At 37.0% G+C, this 17,298-nt stretch overlaps 1 protein-coding gene across 4 annotated transcripts in view; it reads right to left on the reverse strand.

Moving 5' to 3' along the window:
- Positions 1–17,298, reverse strand: part of SLC16A7 (solute carrier family 16 member 7) — a 74,181-nt gene that overhangs the window by 41,335 nt on the left and 15,548 nt on the right. The window contains exons 1-2 of one of the 4 annotated variants that reach the window (XM_057425517.1): positions 15,884–16,061; positions 9,560–9,644 (exon numbers count right to left, since the gene is read on the reverse strand). The exons of 1 other annotated variant lie outside the window; for it this stretch is intronic. The gene's annotated coding sequence lies outside the window, so the exon portion shown is untranslated. Of the gene's footprint in view, positions 1–9,559; positions 9,645–15,883; positions 16,062–17,298 lie in introns of those variants that run through there. 2 more of the 4 variants (XM_057425516.1, XM_057425518.1) reach the window with 2 other exon arrangements.

Genomic DNA, 17,298 nt, shown 5'->3' on the forward strand with positions numbered 1-17,298 from the left:
ATTAAGCCAGGATAAACTCATCTTACTACAAATAGATGATACAAATAGGCCACAGTCTAGGCTGCAGTCCCAAAACCAGCAGAGTTAAAAACTGAAGTCCTGGAGTGCAAAAGTCTACTAATTATGCAATATGGACTTGCTATTGCAGTAGTTCTGGTTTAGCAGGTAAATTAATCATTTTTGACAGAGAATATGGGGTAGCATTGCTTCATTACTCAAAAGCAACCTGATGAATCCACAAGATGCACTTTTGTCAATATATGCTGGACTCTGATTGTAAAACTTTCCCCACATACCAAATTTCTGCATAACCCTACTTTGCCCAAACCACACCAAAGTAAACACACTCACAAGCATTAGCTTTTTCATTTCTGTATCATCACAAGAAAAGCTTTACACTTCAGACAGTTCTACTGTGAACTAACACTTATTCTCATTATTGAGAATCTAGATTAAAATAATTCAAATCCTCAAAATTTCACCAGAAAAGCTGCAATAGAAAGAGCAGTACAGTTTACATAAATATATAGCAAATGAGACAAGCAATATAAAGATCTCTGGTATTTGCACACTTCCAATTAGCAAAAGGGCACAGTAAAAATATTCATAGTTCATATTTACCTAGAAGCTTAATAAATCAAAAGTAACCCATATTGACTGTAGGGCAATAAGCTCATCAATCTAAGCAATGACTGTGTTATCCCTTCCAGGACAAATGTTTAATCAGTTCAGAGGCAAAAAATTGAGTTGTGTTTTTTCCTCATGAAAAGCAGATACGTACACACATTTGCTTGTTATCGTATGATTTCTGCTGGAAGCCAACTTACACATAAAAACCAAGTATTTAGCCAAACTTTCTACACGTAAACATGCAGATTATATTGGTTCATTATATCTAAAAACATGCACAGCACACTCCACATATCTATTCCTTTTGTCTTGATAACAAGAAAGCAGCAGTGGAGTTCTGTAAATCTCATTTTTTTTTCCTTGAGAAAGCAATTCAATGCTAGGATTCACAGCCTAAGGGCATTATAGTCCACTGAAAATTACACTTTAGTCTTCAAGACAATAATACTTTCTTTGTGTACAAACTCCGAACTCTGGAGTTTATATGTTTTACTCAAACATTTAAAGACAACCCTTTTACTTATTTCTACTGAAGTCTTAACTATTATCCCACCTATGCATAGGTATGTACAGACTTCCTCTATATAGGGTTTTATTTTCCACACAGCCCAATGGACTTCAGAGAGGCTTAGATGGATTTGAACTACAAATATGTATTTATAATTGTCATTTTGCTAGATCCTTTCTCAGTCAACATCTGCAGATGAAACAACAATCACCTTCTGGGATAACTGCATTTAAGTAAGCATTTCTTTTTCTTTACAGTTCCTTCTCCTAACACACTTTTCAGCGTTTCAGTTCTCTCTCAAAACATTACTGGAGGTGCTGCAAGGTATTCCTGAGGGGAGGTTATTCTTGTTTTAATCTGATTCAAGTACAAAATCTGTGTTCTGTTCAACCTTTTCATGATATTTTGCATTTTGTATCTTAAACATGGAATTTGAGTTTGTTCTTTTCTCTCTTTTTTTTCCCCCTGTAAGTTATGTAGGGCAAAATTAATCTTTTCAGCAAAAAAGGTGTTTATACTAATGGTAAAATGAACTCTACCATAACTAACTCCAAATAAATGTTTATAGCTTTCATGTGTAGAACAAACATGGGATTTGTGCCTGTGCACCTCAGAAAATAAGACAATGTATGTAGGTGGTAATGCTTATGAAAAGAAATTTGAATGAACAAGATATTTTATTTGCACTTGGTGAGGAAATGTGTGATTGTCTCCTGCAGAATAAAAATGACTGTTAAAAGATGCAGCACTAATAAACCTGGAATTTTTAGGAAGTGAAAAAGGACAGTAACAGAATGTACCTGTTCAGGTTTCCTGAGCAAATATCAGAGCGCAAAAAGATGAAGCAAATAGTGCTGTTTCCATCTCCAAAATGTGAGTAAAGCTATGACTCATCTTTGCAAAATAAAACAGGACTTTGAGGAGTCTAGCTCTGGCTATTTATGACTTTTTCAGTTATCCCTACCTTCTGTTCTGCAATAGACCTAAGCCTGCTAAGGGCTGGCTGCATTCTGTAAAGTCATGCATATAGTTGCAGTACATATACATTACAAATTACAAATTAAAATTATTTTGTCTATTAACAGAGCGAAATACTGGTTTATTTGCTCTAATATACGTACCTGTTCTGATGTGAAATAATGTAATATTACTGTACCATTTGCTGCCAACTAACTCCAAAATCATGGTGAATTGCCAATAAAGTTGAAATGAAGTGCTTCTTTAAGCAAAGTAAAGATGTCTCTAGGGCATATTTGCACCATGGGACTAATATAAAATGGCTACTACAGAGTCTAAGATGGAGTCTTTACCCTTATCAATTACAAAGACATATTTTACTATAAGATCACTATTCAAAATAGTATTATTACGTGCATTCCAGGATTCTACACTTCACAGAAAAACGTGGCATCAAGATAAAGTCAAATACAATAACTGACTACAGATTTTTGTTTCTTCTGGATCACAATGATGAGTCACCTGACTGTGAAAAATAAGTTTTCTAAAGCAGATGTTTATTTTACAAATAGGTTGATGTACCTAGGACAGGGAACATGAAACTGAGAGATGTATCAAGTCTTTCAACTTTCAGCTGAGAGATGTGTTAAGCGTACATCAGCTCTTTCATCCTGGAGCATGCATCCACTCCAATATGAGTTGATTAGTATGTGTCAAGTTGATTGACACATACCATTTCTCCAACTTTTGCAATTTCTTGGTTTTAGTGGATTCCACTGTATTTATTCTTTTCTGAATTATGTATTTTTCATGACCTACATGTATCATATGAGTGTACCAATGATAACCATGTATACATGTGACTATTTTTAACTCCATGCCTGACATAGAAGCATAGACTTCCAGCCAAGGCAACGACTTATGTTTCAGGTGACTTGAATCTTTCTCATTCTGCATCAGCCTTTTCTTATAATTTCAGGCAAGACTTCTGTGTCTCAGTTCAACAAAGGGCTCGAGAACCCACATACCCACATTTTTATTTCAAACAAAACAGGCTCAAGAACTTTGCAAACTAGTTGACGGTTAAAGGAGTCAATATGTCTGCAGCAGAAAGACAGTCGCTTCAGGAAAACATAAAGTCTGCATATCCACCTCCAAAGCAGCCATTTCTCCTGCTCAGGCTATATTTTGTTAGTACTCTCATTTTCACAGGCCAAGGAATATGAGATTATTGCCTCTGAAATAGCACAGTTTTATCAAGATGTACTGGCAACATCCTCCTGATTAGTCTCACAACTGAAGTACTCTCCTGAAATGGAAAAGATCTTGTCTATAATTCTCTTGGATAGAAAGCAAAGTTGAATGTTAGGTAATGTTCTGATCATTGAGCAACTGCTTTAAAAGGAAGTGCCAGTGTCACCTAAGACAACCAACAGTATAGCATTCTAATGACCAGGTAACCTCTAAAAATGTAGAACAATCCAGACCTATCAAATGACCTCATGCTGTTTACTTAATGGGACTAAAATAATCCAAGCACAATCTAGGCTGGGGCACTTCTGACCATACTAAGAAACAGAATGTTAGCACTCTGAATCAACTAGGAAAGAAACTTAAGGGCCTTCACTACCATGCACCACTATGCAGCAGGTCTTTTAAGTTTTGATTACTGAAGTTTATATATAAACTTATATTTATTACCATTATGTATGCAGCTTATACTCCTTTCTGTATCAAGCGTTATTGTAGTGAACTAAGGGATGATGAGAACTGGCCAAATACGTATCTCTGATTGCAAATAGCAATCAAGACCATTTTCTCCAGCCATGAAAATCTCTCCTCTTAAGCACCTACATATGATCAGTTTTGTTACCTTTATTTTCTCCGTTAAGGGAATTCAGTGATGAGTGGGCCTATTGTAGGATATACTGTCTATAGCCTGCTTTCTTTCGTCTTTCAGTCTTCAGTGTGAGAGAATATATACTTCTCAATAGCAAGGTCTTTAACACTGTGTTATTTTTGCCCTTTCAAACTGCCTTTTGTACAAGCCAAGGTCAAAACCTATTTAATCTATCTGTATTCTTAAAGCATTTATCACTGTGGCACTGTTCCCAGAGTGGTGTACCAAGATTTAAAAAAAAAACAACAGGCAGGCTACTTGCAGGTAGGCAATGAAATCTATGTGTTCTGAGTGCTGTGATACCATGAAGTTTCTCTGGAACTATCAAAGGAGGCAGACAAATATTAAGCTCTGCACAAAACTTTCCAAAATAAGAGTGGTGGTGGGGAATCCCTAATTTCAAAACAGTTTTTAATGTGTAAGTATGCATGCATGCATGCATGCATTTATTTTCCCATATTCACGGAAAAGCATCAAAGGTTTATTTACACAAATAACCTGAGTTCAATGGGGAAAAGGTTATTTCAGAAATATCTTTTCTCACTCTCTTTCAAAAAGAAAAACAAAAAACAACACAACCCCTTAGATTTTTAAATGCAACTTTCTCATTTTATCTAGCACACTCATTCAAGATTTATAGATGCATATATTTTGCAGTTGAACAATAGCAAGTCTTTTTTACCTGAAAAAAAAGAGACACACACAAAAAAAAAACACAACATTAAAATCAACATTTAAGATGAGGCGAATTTTTAGTGATATAAGAAACAATAAAATACCAAAGCCAGTGTTTCAGACTTTGCAAAAATACTCCCCTTTGTCCTCAGTACAAACATGGCAATTTCAACACCAATCACATTTTTAACTGAGAGTGAATGAAGCCTAGTAGCAGTGAAAATTTGTCCATCATCTGATAGCAACAGTCTCTCTACAATTTATCCCACAATATTACTCTCCTCTAGGCAAAGAAATATATCTTTTACATATATAATTCAGCAGATTCCATCTTCAGTGAGCCAAGTGGAAATCCGATGTCCAAGTTTTACTGGAAAAAAACGATCTCTTGATTTTGAAAATTTTAAATCATGATGTAGCAATAACCTTTTCCTTTTACTTGTTGCAAATGAAAGAAGAAATCCATAAAAGATCCAGTATTCATCCCAAAATGTAAGCATTTACTGAAAAAAATTAAATCAATACTGGCTTTGGTATTATACCTCGCTTAGCTGAAATCATATATGCAAAGTCCACACATTCAGCACTAGCCAAGCTGTTGTCTGTTTGTATTTTGCAGCATGAGCAAGTGCTTGTTAAAAAGACACAGAGAGAGGAGCAGATTAGCATGTTTTCTGTGCCAAAGTATTATATACTCCTAAAAAAAAAAATTAAAGTTGTCATAAACAAAATAGGAAAGCATTGGGGGGGATTTGTATGGCTTGCATAATATTTTTTGAAGCCTCAACTGTATTTGTCATCCATTCTGTCTTCTGTATCACCACATTTATATTATTTGAACTGTCTTATGTTTCTCTAAGATTTTAATATCTGTGCTCACACTCAAGGATATCACAGGAGGACTTAGCTGAGATTTCACATGAAATATTTGGCATCACAGCAGAACAAGGTCACCTTTTAGCCTCATGACCAAAGGTTTTGATTTACTCTCACTGAACCTGCCTGTACTACATTCTGAGTTAAGTCATGCAAGGAGGTGGAAAGGATTATGCAAGAAAATGTGGGCAGACGCAATAACATGTATAACCATATGTACCTCTTTGAAAAGCACTTGGCTCCCCCCTCTCAGTAGGGTTTGCTTCTCTCTGCAGTCTTTCACTTGCTTCTTCCTTTCTGTTCTTTTCTAGTCTAGCTAGAGAAAATCTCAGTCCTTTCACACAAATAATTAGGGTATCTTGCTTTTGTACAGTACAGCACTGTCACAGGTATTTTAAAAAGCTATTTGTGGTTTTCTGTCACCCTGCAGGACTTTTTCCAATAGTTTTTCACAGCTCAGCTGACCAGCACAGAATGCCACAGCTTTTCTGGAGAAGAACTGACACACCAGTGTTCAACTGTGAAATCATTCAATGGATTTAGGAAACACGTAGATCTGGCCCAAACTGCCTGGTTTTATTTGATAGAATTTACCAATACAGAATTTCACATAAATTCAACAGTTCATGCCTTCTTCTATTTTGAAAGCAAACACAGCTCCCATCATCATCTGATCCCAGACATTATAGGAGGCTTAGGCTTAAAGAAGACTTTTGACTGTGCATGGGTTGAATATCCAGATTTTGTATTAATGCTGCCTAGGCCTGGCATATTTCTGCCTGAGATTTTCTGGGCAGAGATATGAGCAACAGTTTTCTATGACAAACAAATAGTGAGTCTCAGGTACCAAGCTGCAGGAGACCACTGAACATCCACAACAGACATATCTGAGATTTCTGGATAATTGCCAGAAAGTCTTAAAATTCTGACCTGAAAATATTCCCAAATGAGAAACAAGGATCTGCACATCAGGGTACAAATATATTCTAGAGGCAGTAAACTAAGACATAACCCAAATGAAATGAAATACATAATTAACCCTTCCTCTGTCTATTCTAATAGTTTAGATAATATTTATAAATTTCATCACTTTGTCATATAATTAAAAATAAACAGCATTTAGAAAGGATTATTTTTTGTGCTTGTACGTGTTTAAATTTCTTATGGTTCTTTTTATGACGAGGAAAAAGAATCTTATTTAGAAATAATCAATTCAGAATTCACCAGGCAGCAATGCTGTCCACTTTCCAATTTCAAAGGTAAAACTTTCTTGTTAAGGAAATACGTGAAACTTCACCTTGATAATGCAAATGAAGAACTGGATCAAAGTATGTCATTTCCAAGACACTGATTTATATGTAGCAAAATTAATTTTAAGCATGTCACATATGGTATGTAGTATTTTATGAAATGTGAGCAACAAGGCAACTAAAGCGCAGTGACAAGCATTGGAAATCATGTCAAAGGAATAAAACCAAAACAGGACTAGTCTTTGGTTTATTCCACACTCCACACCTGAGAAATAAACCTACATTTTACAAAACTTGTTGAAGGACATAAACTACAAAACCCTTTGCTACTACCTGACAGGTGTAATTAATGATCCATCAAAAATGACAAGGAAAAAAGTTTTATACTAACAGAGCAACATGCTGAACCACCCTCAGCTTGCTGAATCTAGATAAACGAACCAAGTCATGCCATACAATGTCAAGGAGTGAGTACAGTTTTCCTACTTGCATGGTATGCCTGTGACAACACAGCCTTAGGTTTCCAACCACAGACATGCTGTTATTATGGCAACTGAACAGGGTAATAAAAGAATCCCTGTGAAAATCACACATGACAGAAGTTGAAAGTAGCAGTACATAATTGTTTCCCTGAAGCTGGGTCTACTGCCATTCTTCCAAGCATTTCCATGACTGTTATTCTGTACATTACACTAATTCTGCAATAAAATACTTTTGATGCATCATGATATGTGCACGATATTAGATACTGAATTAATAATTCTGTAAACCATGCTTTAGGCTAGAAGAATGTGTTGATATTTGATTATTATATCACGATAGGATCCATCCATTGATTACGGGAGGACTTCATCCTCCCTTGTAGGGCACAGGAAAGAAATAAAGTTGGTTCTTTATTCATAAAGATGCTAGAATTATAAAAACTAGGAAAAAGTGGCTGTGTCCTTGAGATGACCACGAAACAAAATTTTATTCCAATACCTGCTTAAATAGGTAAGGCACTTCTGGTTATTAATATATAGATGTGTGAATTTGACGGAAGAAAGAGAAATCAAACTGAAATTACAAATAATAATAAAAAAGAAGTTTAAAAGATTAAATTTAGCATAAAAAAAAATGTAAAGAGAGGAAATGTGCTAATACAGCAACAGCCAACTGGGGTAATATTAAAGCAACACAAAGTAAATTTTATAACTTGCAATGCTGTCGGATTATTCCCTGATATCTCCCCCCAGAAATATTGTCTATGAAGATACGAGGATCCTCTGGAAATCTAGCACTTCTAATGTAGGAAAAACCTTTCCAGTTCTGAGCAGGCAAAATCATGTTCGTACTGTTCCTACTGTGCAACAAAAGAAAGGATCAAGAAGTGGCTAAATGTCTGTAGCTAAGCGCTTCTGACTCACGTTACCGGTTCAGAAAAATTCTCTTTCCAGTTCATTAAGGAGTCAACATATTTCAGAAATTATAATACCACTAATAAATTAACAATCAAAACTCTGAAAGCAAGGTCAGTCACTGTCCTCACAAGAAATAAGGAAATAGTGGAAGTAAGCCTTTGTGTGAAAGAACACCTCTCTCTTACATGCCATTTTGAGATATACACTGAGATACCTCAGAGGTCAAGATCTAGCTCACCAGTTTAAAAGTACCACCAGACGCATCAGCAATGCTTTTTTATGTCTGATATCCCTGTACTTACGGCCATCAGGATACAGACATTATGATAGTCTGTACTTTCTGTGGACATTTCATGCATATCATAGAAAGCTAGTACATCCATAGAGTCATAGAATCATAAAATGGCTTGGGTTGGAAAGGATCTTAAGAACATCTAGTTCAAACACCCATTCCATGAGCAGGGACACCTCACACTAAACCATGTTGACCAAGGCTGTGTCCAACCTGGCCTTGAACACTGCCAGGGATGGAGCATTTACCACTTCTTTGGGCCACCTGTTTCAGTGCTTCACCACCCTAACAGGAAAGAACTCCCTTATATTTAACCTGAACTTCCCCTGTTTAAGTTTTAACCCATTACCCCTTGACCTATCACCACAGTCCCTAATGAAGAGCCCATCCCCAGCATCCCTATACCCACCCTTCAGATACTGGAAGGCTGCTATGAGGTCTCCACGCAGCCTTCTCTTCTCCAGGCTGAACAGCCCCAACTTCCTCAGCCTATCTTCATACAGGAGGTGCTCCAGTCCCCTGATCATCCTCATGGCCCTCCTCTGGACTTGTTCCAACAGTTCCATGTCCTTTTTATGTTGAGGACACCAGAACTGTACACAATACTCCAAGTGAGGTCTCATGAGAGCAGAGGGGCAGGATCACCTCCTTCGACCTGCTGGTCATGCTCCTTTTATGCAGCCCAGGATACGGTTGGCTTTCTGGGCTGTGAGAGCACACTGAAGCCGGCTCAGGTTCAGTTTCTCATCAAGCAACATGCCCAAGTCCTTCTCTGCAGGGCTGCTTTGAATCTCTTCTTTGCCCAACCTGTAGCTGTGCCTGTGATTGCCCCAACCCAGGTGTAGGATCTGGCATCTTTTCATGACACTGGCTTCTGTTACCAGGTAACCACACAATGGGCTGTGTAACATCTAGAAATGCAGCTTTAATAATAACCTTGGTTGGAAAGGATAATATGACTATATTTAGATAAAGAAAGAGAAGAAAGAGGTGAGAGGGAAAAAAAAAAACAAAACAAAAAAACAAACGTGCAAGAAAGAGAGAGGGAGAGAAAGAAAGATAAAGTGGTACCCAAGAGAGAAGAAAATTAATTGTTCTTCATTGAATATTGGCAGACAAGTAAAAACAGATTCAACTTCTTCACTATTTCAGGTAGCTGGGAGGGAGAGATGAGGTATTTATATTTAGCTGACGAAGTACACCTCCCTATTGACATAAGGAAATTAATACATACCTACTTTTCTAGAAACTTATGGTTGAATTGCCCTTCAGACACCTTTCTGTTAGAAATTAAATGCTCCTCAAGCATAGTTATCAACTGTTACACCAGCCTTTAGAAGCAATTTGGTGACTCAAGCTTACAGGACAGTTGCAATAACGAAGGAAACTGCATTTCTGTCATTGATATATTTCATTGTGATACACATAAGACTTCTATTTGTGAAGGATTTGCTTCTGCAATTTCTCTTCAGATCTTCTATTTCAACTCTACAATACCTGGCAAATCATTAACTCTACAGTATGATTTGATTACACAAAGGGCTAGCACTATTTTCTCAGCTTATATCTACTGCTTGAATTACAGTAACTTCTATTTTGGAACTAATTACATTTTCCCATATTAACACATCGCAAAATGTCTCTGCTCTGTCAGTCTGTTTAACCAGTATTACACAAGAATACTGGGCCCTTGAGCCTAAAATTATGTGTATTTGCATGACATTTTCTTCTCTTACTGCTATTGCGTAAGTAATTCAGCTGCACTATGCAGCCAGATGTTAGTACATACTGCTGATCTATAACGTTCTTGCCAAGTCAGAAATTCATATCCTGGGATCATTTTGAACAAGTACATACTGAGGGACAGAAAACAATGTATCTTACATGAAGGATTCAATGCATCCCATAAGGCTTTTTTATAGACTTTCATAGAATTTCATGGAATCACAGAATCAACTAGGTTGGAAGAGACCTTTAAGATCATCAAGTCCAGTCTACACCCCAGGACTGCCAAGTCTACCACTAAGGCACGTCATGCCCTCTCCAGTTCTTGAACACTTCCAGGGACAGTGATTCCATCACTGACCTGGGCAGCCTGTTCCAATACCTGATCACATTCTTGGTGAAGAAACTTTTCCTAATATACAGTCTAAACCTCCCCTGGCACAGCCTGAGGCTGCTATCTCTTGTACTATCACTTGTTACTTGGGAGAAGAGACCAACCCTCACCCCACTACAACCTCCTTTCAGGTAGTTGTAGAGTGATAAGGTCCTAACTGAGCCTCCTCTTCACCAGACTAAACAACCCCAGTTACCTCTGCTACTCCTCACAGGCCCTTCACCAGCTCCATTGCCCTTCTCTGGACCATCTTCAGCAACTCAGTATCTCTCTTGTGGTGAGGGACACAGAACTGAACACAGTGTTCACCAGTGCTGAGCACAGGTGGAAATTAACTCTTTAAATATTTTCATACATTATAGAAAATCTTCCTCATAATTCAGAGATTTATTACTAAGCAAAAATTATTAATGTTTGTTCCAGCACTGTATTTCATACTGAATTATACAAATTAGTTTCCTAATAATAGGTGAAGAGAACTCATTACTAAACCAAAAATTCTTACTCTATGGAGTTACATTCCTGTTCACCTCTTTTCTTATTTCCAAGTCAGAAATAACTGATTTGGAATTTGAAATTGAGGACCTATCGGTAATTTTATGTATGCAATGTATCAGTATTTTATGTATTGCAATGATACTACAATTCAACTCATACTCTCTGAAAAGTCTTGCAAAAAAGAAGAAAGAATGAATTCAAGCCAGTTAAGACACATAAATAGACAAAAGCACTGAAATGGTCGTTTCATTACACCAGTATTTTAGTACAGTGATGGTCTACTTATGACTAGTGATTTAAAGTGTATGTAATGCCAGATATAGTTGAAATACCTTTCAAAGATTCCAGATTTGTCATTAGGTGTGATTTCATCTCCTTATTTCATTTTTCTTTATTTCACTATTCAGTATCTTTATTTTAAATGCCTGGTTTGTGGGATGAAGGTGCATAAAATGAAAAGTTGCTTCCTGCTCTTACTGCACTCACATCTTCTCATTTGCAGAAGGTATAATTTTTCCCTCATTCAAATAGTTCTTTTCATATGTTGACTTCTACTCTTAACATGAGTGGTTGTTATAAAACTGTCTGGGGAGAAGGGGTTGCTTTAGCTCTCACAGCTTAAAGACTTCAGGATTTGAGTAGCTAAGCTCAGATAACCATGCCCCAAATGATCTAATTCTCCTTCTTGTAGTCCCATCTCAATTATTCTAATCCAGAAAACACCAAAAGGAAGGGGTTTTTTTGGTTGCCTCTTATGGAACCTTGTTCATGTTTTGGGCTCATGTGCATCATATTTTCTTCATCCCAGATACCTTCTCACTCATTTTGCCTTTCTCCTGCATGTTTCAAGGTCTCACCTCACTCCATGTCTGCTGTCATTCCCTTTGTGAAAAGGGACAAAACCTAAGAGGCTCAAAAAGACTTTCTCACAGATCAACTGTTCTAGTTTGCTTTTCTACCTCTTTCTCTCCACTTAGTGCACTACCACTGCAGATTGCTTGAGTTGCACACCACCATCAGGCTGCCAGCTGAAATTATAATGACCTCAGGCTGAAGTTACATCCACCTGCCATTTACAATGTAGATTAGGTTTTTCTTCTCCTGGAGCCTTAATTCAGATGTCTTTGGGCAAAGGCTAGCCAGCAGCAGAGGCATGTGTGCAAGTTACCTCCTAACTTCTTCTGGGAGTGCTGGCTGCTGTGTATAGCCTGACAAGGGCCTTCCTTCAACCAACAACCTGGGTACCCAGGCTGCACCAGCACATCTCCATGTGCAGGCTGCAAAACACACAAGCCAAAAAGGTTCAAGCTATGTTATCTAATGAGTATCCCATTTGGCAATATCCATTTCTACCATACTTCCTTCATGAACACCTGAGATTTACTGTCAAGTAAGGCAAATGTTTCAGCTTTAATGAACGTGATAGCAATGAGGGAGTACAGAAAAATGAATTAACACTTCATATGGCCACCACAGATAGCTTCCTAGAATAAGGTGGAATACAGGAGAAGGCTCTTCCCAGGAAATCTAAAAATTATGTAATGACATAAATTATATTAGACATTATGGTGCTTTATATTCATATTTTATATTTTTATTACTCTTTTACATGACACATGCTATATAATATATATAAATCATAAACCCTATATCAGAGTCCAAAATCTAATGTAAAAACACAAATATATGTTTATAATCTTCATAATTATATAATTGGCACATATATGGCATATAGCTTTTTTATCAGCACACATCACAGACACTTCGTGATTACAGAAGTGCATGAATTATTATTTACTGCTGCTAAACATATGATATTAATTTGCTGCAGTATAATGAAAGAATAGAATTTTAAATAGAAATTTGACAATGGAGATAGTTGAGTGTTTTTCAGGTTCCAGGATCTTCAGAACCAAACATCACATATGGCAATTTTATTTGAGATTGATGACCAGTTCCATTTGTCATCTACAAAAAGTTGATTCCATCAGTTTTGTATTGTTTTGAATCACCAGATGGCACTTTTCCCTGCTCTAAAGACTTACCATCTGAGCATGTAGGAGTTAGATCTGGAAGAAACACTGCCAGCTGTACTGAGACACTGTATAGATGTTGAGTGCTTCACCAGTAAAGAATTACTTGTCTTTTTTCAATCTCTCTCCTTAGCTGAAAATATTCCTTCCCAAATTAGTTGCTGTAGACAAGCTACGTCTACAGAAGTGGAAAAAAAAAGAATTTAAAATCCTCCACTTTTGTCAACACATATGCACTGCCCAGGGACATTTTTTAAAGGCATTCTCTCACATTCCCCACAGGACTATATTTATAGCTGCACTTCTAACTTGAATAAAAAAATATTGACAAAATGAAATAAAACTGTGTTGAAAAGATTCTCCACTTCTAAGTGCCATTATAATTGTGCTACTTCTATTCCTCTTATGTTCTTCAAGTAATTTCTCTCCCTTGTTTCCATGTGCAACCCACAAGGAGACAAAAAAAAAAATCAGAAACGTATGCAGCTATGGCATGGCAAGAGCTTTCAGTGAAGCACAATCATGATTCATTATCATCACATACTAATGGAGTATCTCAGTGGAAACACCATAAAGAAATGTTTAAACATCATGCAGTGATTGTTTTATAATATCTGTAACTACACTGCACACAAATCTTTCACTCTCCTGTTTTCTTCTCTTATGTGGGTCAAGCACAGTGCTTGCTTTCTCTGTGACTGGGGAGAAGAGACAGGCTCATTTGTTTCTTTTTCCCCTCAATTTCTTTCTACCTTCTAACTGTTTAAAGGGATAGGGATAGGGAGTTGCACAGATAAATCAATTTTGTGCAACAATCTGAAAAACAGTTTTTAGGCAAGAAGTTAAATTTAAAGGAATTTTTGTCATATTGAAACTTCACTAACGTTGCATGCAGCATCATGAAAAATCAGTTATTCAAACACAACTCCTTTTTGTAAGGATTCAGGGACCTCTCTTCCATTACTCTGTAGGAATACCTTTCTGTTATTTCATTCTATTTGTACTAACAGGGAAGTGACTGTTTTTACTGTTGAAGAGCTACCATAGCTAAGTTCTACATGACGGTGGGACTGTGTGAATATACACTGGGTCCCAGTCACTGGCGAAAACCAAAACAGTACTTTTTTTTGAGCTCACCAATATTTTTTTTTCATAAATAATTTATGGATAACATTTGAGAATCATAAAATAAGCAAATGCAAATTTAAAAGAAGGTGTAAAAATACCCACTGGAAATAAACACGAAAACTATCACCACTAACCAGTTTTGTGATTTTTTTGTTTTGCAGTTTGACCCAGTTAAGTCCATACTATGTGGTAAGACATTACAGTGCTTCTGTCATCAGAAGAGTTGTGAAGATGACAGCCAAAATTCTGGCCTCTAAGCCATCAGCCTGCTCTACTGAAATCAAAGTTTTGCACTCAGTTTTGAGCTCAGTAAGCAAAGAATTAGACCTTGAGGCTTTAAGGTTTGATAACAGGGATGACAAAAGCACCAAAAACCACCAGGCTATCTCCATGAAATAAACTCAGTAAACTTTTCTCCAAAATCATGTATAATCAGCCACTGCAAAACCACTACTGCATTAACTATTGCTAAAACCATTTAGGTTGGTTGGAGGTTTTAGAGGGGTTGTTATATATGAAAAGCAGAATTGGAAATTATTTTTGGATTTGCTTCAGTCAAAGGAATCTAATAAATTTTAAAGCGCCTACGGCTAAAAGGAGGCACAGGACACCCAGCTCTGAGGTTGCAAAAGTCTGAAACAGAGTTACTTGTGCCACTGAAGTATACACCCACACTGCTGGCTTTAAAGCAACCCCTCATTCTTTATTATAAAAATCTATGGCACTGCAGAAGAATCGGCTGTTTAAGTGCTCAGCAAGGCTGAACAGCCTTCATTCCATAGCTGGGGGCTTATGCTGTGGCTGCCCTCCCAAATCCTTATGAAAATAGGAAGTTTATCATCAAGTTCTGTCTTGAATGTAAGATTGATATTTCATTTATAAACTACATGTTACTTCAGAACAAATGGGATTAATTCTCCCTGTCAGCCCAGGCTCTAGTCTTCATTCCCACGCATGATGCCACAGCAATCATCTACCTTGGCTGTTGCCTCATCTATGTCCAACTTGTCTTCAAATCTCCTGCCCTCATTCATCTTTTTCCATGTTAGCTGTGAGCTTCTTGAGCATCTTCAGACACTTCAAACACTTTGCTTGCACGCTTTCACACTGTCCTGTTGTTCCTCTAGCTCACATAGCCACAAAACCACTTTCAGCACACCTTTACTCTAACTCTGATGTACATTCCGCATTCATCAGTCCCGAAATCTGACCAGAGCTACACTGATGCTTCACTTTCTTTAAATTTTCTCTTTAGAAGATCCATCTTTGGCCTCTGTTTTCTCCGAAATGCTGGCAAAATACATGAACAAAAAATGTCAACCAAATCTATAAAGCCTGACAAGACTGGGGAGCGTCACCATTCAGTCATTAATCCTTGTTATGACTTTTTAGGAGTTGACAGAATATTTCGTCTTAAAAATGCTTCACACTCTTTCGTTATTTTATGCTAGGTAATCATTAAAAAGCCACTAGCAAATATTGTGCAACATGCAGTGGTGCGTTGACTTGTCTTGCATTTAATTAGTCAATTAGTTTTGCATGGATTATCACAATAATCTAAAACTACCTATTGTTACTATGTAAAGCTAAAAGGAAATAGGAAAAATTACACATTACCTGGCAGAGAGCTGCTGTCCAAGACAATAATCTCAACTTGATAGATACAGAGCCAGTTCAGTTTGAACATTTAAAGACTCTCTGGAGACGTGATTGGCTGATTATCACACATGATGTTTAGACAGTTTATTTTGTGTGACCAATTGCCAAACCAACAAGCATCTCAAATTACTAAGGTGCAAGAGGTTATGGTGAAGCTCAGCATTCAGAACACAATCCCACAGAGAGGTATCCTTGGATTTTTCCTTATCATCTTCTGTGCCTATTTATATTTAAAATGAGCCTTTAAAGTGAGTGCTAATATCTGGGGACATCTGAACATGGTTTGTGCCTAATGGCATGGGAGCTCAGCATGTACTGAGATGCTGGGTGTGAACCTGCCTTTTAAAATGTATAGTAAGTTAAAATCAGCATTAATATTATTTTGTTCGACCAATTAAAAATGTAATAAAAATGCTCTAAAGATCATCAGCAAAAGCTTAAAAGCAAAACTGGAGGCACTCAATGCAACTAACATGCTGCAGAAGTCTAATTTTTTTCTCATTTGAACAAAATTGTCCAGCAATTAACAGTAAATATGCAATTAACTTGGACTTTCTTAGACTGCTCCATTAACAGGCATACTAAAATATTGCATTAGGCTTTATGGAGTAATTAGAAACTTCTTTGTATTAATAAGCAATGCTATCCACATTATTTAGAAAGCTGCATTTGGCTGGAGAAAATGCAGAATTTGCTTCAGAGCCACAAAAATTATTTTCTGTTACTTCTTAAATTTTACAGAGACTTACCATTTCTGTATAGGAAAAAAGTGAATCATCTGCGATACTCACGCTAAAGCGTGCATATATAAAAGGCAAGTTGTACCTTAGATCAGATCATAAATTCACTCAAGAATTATGAGCAAAATGCTTTTGTAAGTTCACATCAAAAGCCTTTCCTTTTTAACTGCAAAAGTGACCTTAACTACTTTGTTAGAAAAGCAAACACAAAGGTATACGTGTCCTTACAATCGCTATTTTTCTCCAGTCTCACACACCATACTTGCCTTGACCCAATAAATGCTGGAAAGTATGAAACACATGACCAAATGAAATGGGAAAGCATTCTGAGGACTCAGGTTAAAAAAAATTAAACGTTTTCTTGTCCAAGTTATCCACTGTGCAACAGTTTGGATGAAGCCTTGGGTGAGATAGTTTAGTGTGAGGTGTCCCTGCCCATGGCAGGAGGGTTGGAACTAGATGATCTTAAGGTCCTTTCCAATCCTAACCATTCTATGATTCTGATTCTATGATACCAAAGCCTCGAAGCTCTTAAAAGCACTTTGTTTGGGATTTCTAGGCAGTCTCTGGGACAGATTTTGTGGGCAAACTACTGTTACTTTCACTGCCCACCACTTTGAATACAGGGAAAGA

The sequence above is a fragment of the Pezoporus wallicus genome, unplaced genomic scaffold, assembly GCF_028554395.1.
Source record: "Pezoporus wallicus isolate ANWC-B61680 ecotype Strahan unplaced genomic scaffold, APGP_CSIRO_Pwel_v1 contig_4722, whole genome shotgun sequence".
NCBI lineage: Eukaryota > Metazoa > Chordata > Aves > Psittaciformes > Psittacidae > Pezoporus > Pezoporus wallicus.